General features: G+C 41.0%; 1 non-coding gene across 1 annotated transcript; it reads right to left on the bottom strand.

Moving 5' to 3' along the window:
• Positions 1-7,319: 7,319 nt before the first annotated feature.
• Positions 7,320-7,483, bottom strand: LOC142443890 (U1 spliceosomal RNA). Its single transcript, XR_012783616.1, has one exon. It is a non-coding gene; the product is annotated as a U1 spliceosomal RNA (small nuclear RNA).
• Between the last annotated feature and the right edge of the window lie 2,374 nt (positions 7,484-9,857).

Genomic DNA, 9,857 nt, shown 5'->3' on the forward strand with positions numbered 1-9,857 from the left:
AAATTTTTTTTTATTCCACCACCATCTTAGTGACTCTCCCAATAACTTGCCTGGCCTCCCCGCTTTCCCCCATCTCCCTTTTGTCGAATATTATCTCCCCCTTCACCATTTTAATGGAGCCCTGGTAGTGTAGTGGTTCCATGTTGGGATGCTTACAAGGTCAGAAGTTCAAAACCACCACCTCAGAGGGGCAAAGACAGGGCTTTCTACTCCTATAAAGAGTTACCGTCTGGGGAACTCACAGGGACTGTTCTACCTTATGCTATGGGAGCTGGTTGCTGGCGTCCACTTGGTGACTGTGAAATGAGGGTTCCAATCTCTCTGAACCCTCTCTTGTCTTTATTATTTTCTGTTTTCAGAACATTGTTATCAATGCCACTGTGAAGTGGTATATCATTATTGTTTTGATTTGCATCTCTTGAATGTCTAGTGATCTTGAGCATTTCTTAATATGTTTATTGGCCATTTGGATGTTTTCTTTGGTGAAGTTCTGTTCAGGTCCTCTGTCTAGTTTTAAAAGTGGATTATTCATTTTTTTTCTTGCTGAGGTGCTATAGTTTCCAATAGATCATAGAAATTAGTTCCTTTTTTCCTTTATCATTGCCAAAAATTTCTCTCCTGTTTGTAGGTTCTCTATTCTTTTGATAAAATTTTTGCTGTATATAAGTATCTTATTTCCAGGAAATTCAAGTGATCTATTTTTGGTTTTGGCTCTGCGTATATTTTTCATCCTATTTGAATGTGCTTATATCATGTATTAGGGCCTTTAAGTTTTCTCCTAGTTTCTCATGAATGATCTTTACAGTTCTGGGTTTCATGTAGGTCTTTAATCTAGCTTGAGTTTGTTTTTTGTATGTGAATTGAGGTATAGGTCTTGCGTCATTCTTCTACAGCTGGAAATCCAATTTTCCCAACACCATTTGTTGAAGAGACTATCTCTTCCCTATTGAATGCATTTTGGCCCTTTGTCAAAAATCATCTGTCTGTAGGTGGATGGATTTATTTCTGAGTTCTCTATTCCATTCCATTGATCTACATATTGGTCATTTTGCCAGTACTAATCTGTTCTGACTACCATGGCTGTACAGTGGATTTTGAGTTTGGGAAGTGAGATACCTCCAACTTTGCTCTTCTTCAGCAGTGCTTGGCTTTTCACGGATATCTCTTTTTCCATATAGAATTAGTGATTAGTTTCTACATCACTTTAGAGAACGGAACATGGATCAGAATTGCATTATATTTATAGACTGATTTGGGTAGTATAGAATCCCTGGTGACACAGTGGGTTATGTGTTGGGCTGCTAACCATAAGGTCAGCAGTTCGAAACTACCAGCTTCTCTGTGGGAGAAAGATCAGACTTTCTACTCCCATAAAGATTTACAGTGTAAGAAACCTTTAAGGGAAGTTCTATTATCTCCTATCAGGTCACTAGGAGTTGGAATGAACCTGATGGCAGTGACTAAATGAGTGAGTCAGGTAGTGTTGACATTTTCATGATGCAAGTCTTTCTATCCATGAACATAGAACATTCTTTCATTTATGCAAGTCTTTTTTGTTTCTTATAGTAGGATTTTATAGTACAAGTCTATTGTTCAAGTCTTTTGTTCCTCTGATTAGGTTACTCCCAGATATTTCGTCTTATTGGTGGTTATTATAAATGTTATAAAGAGTATTCTTTTCTTGATCTTCTTTACAGAGATTTCACTTGAACACTTGAATCCAATAGACTTTTTGCATGTTGAACACGTACCTGTCATGATACCAAATCCTTCAGCTATTTCCAACAATTTACTTTTTGAGATTTTCTCTGTATGGAATCATATCATCTGCAAATAATTTGATTTCTTCTTTGTCAATTTGGTTGCCTTTGATTTATTTTCTTTTTGTTGTATAGTAGCTCTGGCTAAGATTTCCAGCACAATATTGAATAAAAGTGGTGATAAGGGCATCTTGGTCTGGTTCTAATTTTCAAGGGGAATGTCCTCAATTTCTCCCCATTAATGGAGATCTTAGCTATTAGTTTTACATATGTGTCATTTATTATGTTGAAGAACTTCCCTTCTAGCCCTATTTTATTGAGTGTTTCTTTTTAAACCAGGAATGGTTGTTGGATTTTATCAAATGCTTTGTCTGCATTGATTGATATGATCATGCAACTCTTATCCTTTGCTTTGTTTACATGGTGACTGATTGTATGTGACCTGATTCAGACAATCAGTAATTGTTTTTCCAATGTTCATGCTCTCATACCTGGTCTGACTCCCACTTGATCATAATGATCCCTTTGTGATATTTTATTGGATTCTTTTGGTTAGAATCTTGTTGAGCAATTTTGCATTAATGTTCATGGGGATATTGGTCTGTAATTTCCCTATTATGTAACGCTTCTGCCTGGCTTTGGTATAATGGTTGTATGCATTTCATAACACAAGTTTGGGAGTTGGTCTGTGTCTATATTTTTGACAGAAGCAGATTACCAGCCCTTTTCTTCTGCAAATCTTCTGGATGGGTTCGAACTGACAGCATTGTGGTTTGCTGCTGATCAAAATCCATCTGTGCCAATCCAGAATCCTAAAGTGAGCAGAGGAATTAGTAGAAAGCATCACCCGTCTGACAGTTTGTCATACTTTGGTGGTTTGTGTGTTTCTACGATACTAGAAGTTAGGCCACTGGTGTGTCAAGTACTGAACAGGACCGCCCATGTTGGACAGATTCTCATGGAGCTTCTAGATAGACCAAGTCAGAGTAGGAAGGCCATGTGATACCCTTCTGAAAACTTTTCAGATCACAACAAAGCATTGTCTACCACTCTTGTTTGGATATATCATCAGGAGAGACCAGTCACGTGACAAGATCATATTTGGTGAAGGTGAGGGTCAATACTGGTGAGGAAGACCTTTGGGGAGACAGACCGGCACAGTAATAGTAATGATGGACTCGAACATGCTGGCTATTAGGAGAAAGACACAGGACTGGCAAGGTTTTGTCTTGTGAATGCACAGTCTTTTTGAATTGACATTGATTTGACAGCAACCACAGACTAACAATCAGATGCAAGGTAAGGAACATGATACTGAATACCTAAGACAAAATAGGACACCAACATGCTTGTTTTGGGTAAATCTGCTGTACAAGATCTCTCTTAAAGAGTGGAAAAACAAAGATATTACTTTGAGGACTAAGATGCTCCTGAACCAAGCCATGGTGTTTTCAATCATTTCACATGCATGTGAAACTCAGACATTGAATAAGGAATTCCAAAAAAGAATGGATGCATTTAAATCATGGTGCTGGCAAACAGTTATTGAAAGTACCACGAGTTGCCAAAATAGCAAACAAATCTGTCCTGGAAACAAGAATGGTAAGACTTTGTCTCATGTATTTTGGTCATGTTATCAGGAGAGCCCAGTCCCCGAAAAAGGACAGCATCTTTGGTAAAGTAGAAGGGTCGCAAAATATGAGAAGACTCTTGACAAAATGGATTGACACAGTGGCTGTAACACTAAGCTCAAACATTTCAATGATCGAAATGATGGCACAGGAGAGGGCAGTGTTTCTCTTTTACATCAGGTTGCTATGAGTCACAATCATCTTGATGACTCCTCACAACAACAACAGCAACCACAATGCCCCAGGAACAGCGCAGCAATTATATAACAGCATCACCAGGGTCTCTTGCATCTACATGAAAGGCTCAAGAGCTGCAGCCCTTTCTGTTTTTATGGTGTTGCTGTTGTTAGGTGCCAATAAGTAGTTCTGACCCATGGCTACCCTATGCACAACAGAACGAAAAACTACCCAATCCTGTTCCATCCACCTGATTGTTACCAAACTTGAGCCCATGGTTGCAACCACTGTGACAATACACTCTGTCAAGGGTCTTCCCATTTTTCACTGCCCCTCCACTTCACCAAGCATGATGTCCTTCCCCAAGGATTGGTTTCTACTGACAATGTGTCCTAAGGATTTAAGATAAAGTTTTGCTATCCTTGCCTGTAAGGAGCATTCTTTCAAGGCAGATCAGTTTGTTCTTTAAGCAATCCATGACACCTTCAATATTATTTGGCACCACAATTCAAGTACATTGATTCTTCTTTGGTTTTTCTTGTTCAATATCCAATTTTCACATGCTTTTTTCAATACTCTAAAGAGTGCTTGTGTAGCAGATTTACCTAATGCATCCTGTCCTTTGATCTCTTGACTGATGCATCCATGTGCAATGATTGTTGATCCAAGCAGGCCAAAATTCTTAACAACTTCAACCTTTTCTCCATTATCATAACATGACCTATTGGTCCAGTGTGAAATTTAGTCTTCTATAAATTGAGTCATAATCTTTACTGAAGATGGCCATCCCCAATCTTCATCAGCAAGGGCTTCAAGTCCTCAGTTTCAGCAAGCAAATTGATGTCTTCAGCAGGTTAATTCTATCTGTATATTTGTTCTTATTTATAAGTCAACAAATGTATTGATGCTGACTGTGGTCCAGACACTCCAGGATCAGCTTAGATATGAGTATGAATCTGAATGTGAATGTGTGCAAGCCTAGTCCTCTGGGATGCTCGATGTGCTCCATGTGATACAGAATCAACCTGGTCTTTACAGAATCATCCTGATGATGCTGGGGGATTAGCATTAGGCTGTTACCTGAAAGTTCTGTGGCTCCAGCCTACCAGTGGCTCCACAGAAGAAAGATTAGATTGTCTACTTCTATAAAAATTTCCAGTTTTGGAAAACTTAAGGGGCAGTTCTACTCTCCAATATCAATTGTGAGTCAAAACTGACTTGATGTCAGTGTTTGTGGTTTGGTTTATAATTCACCTCATTATACATATCTTTAACATCAGATTCTAAACTTTCTATCACATTCCTCCCTGCACGCAACCCAGGGCCCAACGGAAAGGAAGCAAAGCTATAGATGAAAATGAATGGAAGGAAATGACTTTCTTTAAGTGGGAAACATAGAGTTTTAGGTTCTGTCCTCTATAATCTTCTTGTGCTTACCTCTCTCATAGTCTTCTGTGCACTCTTCTATGGACTTAACATGTATTGGCTTTTAGGAACTTCCAGAAGTGGTAGAAAAGGGTACGGTTATTCTTATCTAAAGAAGAGAAAAGTGTGGCCTGGCACAGTTAAAACTACCCACATGGCAGGACTGAGATCCAAATTCTGATTGCTCTGGCTCTAAAGCTTTTTTTTTTTTAAATACATTTTATTGGGGACTCTTCTAGCTCTTATCACTTTCCATACATCGGTTGTATCAAGCACATTTGTACATATGCTGTCATCATCATTTTCTAAACATTTAATTTCTATTTGAGCCCTTTGTATCAGCTCCTCTTTTTTCCTCCCCCCATCCCACCCTCATGACCCCTTTATAAATTATTATTGTTTTCACATCTTATACTGATTGCTGCCTCTCTTCACCCCATCTCTGTTGTTCATCCCCCTGGAGGTAGGAGGTGGAGGAGGGTTATGTGCCCATCATTGTGATTGGTTCCCCCTTCCTCTCATCCTCCCCCACCTTCCCACTACCCTCCTGGTATTGTTAGGTAGCTAACTTAGGGACAGGGGGTTGTCCTTCTCATGCCTGAGAAGGCCTCCATAGAGCATGTTAGAAAGAAATCAGGCAACCATTCGATGCCTGTAAAGTCCCCAAACAGAACAAGCTCATACTCAAGCCCTTTAGCCAGGTGAGAAGTATACCTGGCAGGTCCAAACTAGGCCCAGGCTCAAGACATCACAAAGGTGGGCCTAACTCAGCAAGGGGTTGTCAACCAATACCGTCAACCACTCCTCTCTAGCCAGAGGTTTGAAATATCCTGGCTATAGGAAGGCCTGGCTCTATTTTATCCTGCTCCTGGTCAGTGGCAGGTTGGAGATGGGGTGCACACATGCTTCCTGGGCGTACCCTCTCAGGGCCAGAGCCGGGCCTACTTGGGACTTCCAAGCCCACCCGGGCCCTCCCGACCAGTTCCACATATATGAGTGCTCTTTTCCACGTGGTTGTTCAGGCCCAGTATTAAACCCCTTTGAGACTGTAAAACCTGAAACTTGTCCTGTCCTTCATAAAAATCCACTTGAATTACAAAACGGGCCTCCGCGTGAATTCTTTCAGCATGAGAAGCAACGAACCGAGGTATTACCCACAGCGATCTAACAGTATCACTACTCCCATCTCTGTTTCTGAGGGGTTTATCTGACCTGGAGTCTATCTGTCGTGAGCCCTTATCTGTACCAGTGTACATCCTCCAGTCTAGCCAGAACTGAAAGCCAGCAATGGGGTCATGATAGTGGGGCGAGGAAGCCTCAAAGAACCAGTGGAATATTGTGTATTTCATCAGTGCTATACTGCGCCCTGGTAGACTCATCCCTTCCTTGTGACTCTTCTTTGAGGGATGTCCTATTGTCTACAGATGGATTTGGATCTCTGCTCTGACCCATCCCCCTCGTTCTCAAGAATATGTTTTTGTTGTTGTTTTGGGTCTTCTGGTGCCTGTTACCTGATTCTCTCGAAACCTCATGATCCCACAGGCTCTATTTCTGTGGAGACACACAATACCCTCCCCTGGATGGATTAGTGCCCCAGTGCCATCGTCTCCCACACTTTTCTCCCCACCCCCTCCTTTCCCCTTCTTTTTGTTGGAATGGCATATCCATCCTCAGCTTTGTTCTGTCCCCGACCCAATTGCCTGTATCTCAACCTGTGTAGTGTGACATAAGTGGCTTTTGTTCTACACACACGGTGCTGATTGAACTCACCTCACTGGACTCGTGTTGCACTGGTTCTTTTGAGACTGGCTGACTTTGCTTAGCATAATTCCCTGCCACTCTTCTCACGAGATAACATGCTTCATGGGATCCCCAGCGCTTTTAAGGGATGCGTAGTTCTCCAGGTTGTCTATGTGCCAGATTCTTGTAAACCCTCGTCTATAGAGGGAAATTTAGGTTGTTTCCAATTCTTTGCAATATCCACTGGAGCCTATCTAAAGCTCTTAGTTCACCATGCGAACACCATTTAAGTCACATATGACAGATTGGGGAGAGGAAAAATCCGTTAGGTTGGTCCACATGAAATGACATGCCAAAGCCTGTTTCACCATGGGGAGCTGACATAAAAAGAGGGTTGGCCTTGACATGCATGGTCATCTGTATTTTATATTTTGAGAATTTTTTCACCTTCTTAGTCATGGAGAAAATGGCATGATGGATTCTCCCCCTCTGTGTTGCAGGCACGAAAAGACACTGATGGTGAAGAAATGGCCTATGCTTAAGAATTAAGCAGGCATCAAATTTTATTTTTTATTTTTATTTTTTTCAGGGGAGAGCGCGAACGCAGTTCCCCACTACCACAAATTATGCAGTCGAGTTTCCCACATTTGGGGAAATCGCAGGGGTCAGCACATCCGAAGTGCAATGGATAAGCCTCGCCCTGGGAAAACCACCTTCGTGATCATGGTATCTCCCCTGCCAGGTAAGTATCAAATTTTATAAGCAGCCAATTAACAATGCATAAATGAAAAAAAATTAAGATGTGACAGCTATCCGACCATGTATGTTGAAACGTTCATCTAAAGTATTTATCAAAGTATTAAAATCTGGATGTGCAGGTACAATTCCTTTGAAAGAGCAGTGCATTGCAAAACATAAAAATCGTGTCAAGGCTGAGAATTTATTAAGCAAGGTTCAATTTCATGACACTCAGGGAGATGGGAAATTGACACACTGTACTGTGGCTGCCATTTTTTCCCCACTCAGACACATCTGTTGCAAGCATTTACGTCAAGTCTGTCCATCACCATAAGTAAATTAAAAATAATTCCCAACACTGAAGAACCACGTGGAAGCTAATTCTCTGGGACCTGGGCTGCAAGGCTGATGGACAGAGAATCATCCTCCTCATGCCAGGACTCACCACTTAGCTGTCTTTTTTGGAGAAGTTTCGAAGACAATTTTAGAGTTCCGTTTACTATGAGGCATCGTCTATTAGATGAAGTCAGTCTTTGGAAAAAGGAATTTCGTACTATTGCATATGTCAATAATTTGAACATTTTTCTTGTGTTTTGATCTAGTAGTTTTCCATCTGGGAATTTGTGCTGGGGAAAATTGCCTAAAATTGCCACTTGAATATTTCTGTTGTTGGTTTTAGTTGTCATCAAGAAAGTTCTGATTCATAACAATCCTCTGCACCACAGAACCAAATGCTGCTGGACCTGCACCATCACGATTGTTGCCATATTCAAATCCAGTGTGGCACTTACTGTGCTAATCCACCTCATTGATGGTTTTCCTCTTTTTTTGCTGTCCTTCTACTTTACCAAGCATAATGTCCTTCTTCAAAGATTGGTGTCTCCTGATGACATGTCCAAAGTACATGAGACAACGTCCCCCCCGTTTTTGCTTCTAAGTATATTCTGGCTGTACTTCTTCCAAGACAGATTGGTTTGTTCTTTAGGCAGTCCAGGGTTCTTTCAATATTCTTTGCCAACAGTATAATTCTAGTACAACAATGTTTCTTTGGTCTTTCTTATCTAATGTCTAACTTGGCATGCGTATGAGATGACTGAAATCCCAAGGCTTAGTTCAGGTGTCCTTAGTACTCAAGGTGACCTCTTTGCTCTTGAACACTTTTAAAGTTCTTGTGCAACAGATTTGCCCAAGGCTGTCTGATTTCTTGACTGTGCCTTCCGTTCAGGCAAGATGAAATCCTAGACGACTTCAATCTTTTCTCTGTTGATCATGATGCTCTCTATAGGCCTACTTGTGAGGATTTGGGTTTTATTTACACTGAATTTCAGTTCACATGGGTGGCTGCAGTCATTGATTTTCATCAGCCAGTGATTCAAGTTCTCCTACTTTTCAGCAAGTGAAATTGTGCCATCTGTGTTGATAATAAGGTTGATAATAAGCCTTCCTCCAATCCTGATGCTGCATTCTTCTTCATATAGTTCAGCTTCTCCATTTGTTTGCTCAGTATACAGATTGAATAAGTATGATGAGAGGAGGCAACCCTGATATCTTGAGGCATTTTGTACAAAACTAGTGATACTTACCTGAACCAGTTCCTCCTGCAATTTTCCTTGGGCCAGAAATGACCATCTTTAGGCCGGAACTTGTAGAGTCCTTTTGAAAAAATGAAATAGTTATATGGAGCTACAATGAACACATCCCACAATTCCAGAGTTCTGTCGTTATAAGCAGGGTTTTGTACCCATCCCACAATCAACTTTGGAATGCTTTCTTCCTTCTTGTCCTACTTGGTGCCGACGTTCCCTGTCCACCACCCTCTCCTTTTGTGAGCCCAGGTCATTTTTATTCCAGTTACTGTCTTCGTAAATCCCGGCACTCCTATAAAGATGAGCATATGTAATACGGATAAAAAACAGAGAGCAAAGACCCAGAAACAACGATCATATAACACAACGAAAGACTAGAGGCCTTCTTGACTTCTCTTTCTTTCCTACTTCATATCAAAGACACACATGCATCCTGTTTTCACCACCTTTAACCTACATCAAGATTCCAATCACTTCTCACCACACTCACTGCCATTTTCCTGGAGGAAGTCACCGTCTCCTATTCCCAAAATTATAGAGGTTATTTTTTTCCCTCTTCCATACTTGTTATTATACAATCAGGAAACACACACACACACACAAAATCACATGTCAAGTCATGTCACTTCTCCTGATATTCAAAATCCACTAGAAATTTCTCACTCTACTCAAAATAAAATCTGAAGTGCTCTGATCCTGCACTGGCAGGCCCTAGCCAAGACCCGCCCACCCCCCTCCCCATTTAGCCTCATTTTGCTCTCACTACTTCCTTCCTTGAAGACTCCTTCCCTGCCCCTCAA

This window comes from Tenrec ecaudatus, chromosome 3, assembly GCF_050624435.1.
Source record: "Tenrec ecaudatus isolate mTenEca1 chromosome 3, mTenEca1.hap1, whole genome shotgun sequence".
Classification (NCBI taxonomy): Eukaryota; Metazoa; Chordata; class Mammalia; order Afrosoricida; family Tenrecidae; genus Tenrec; species Tenrec ecaudatus.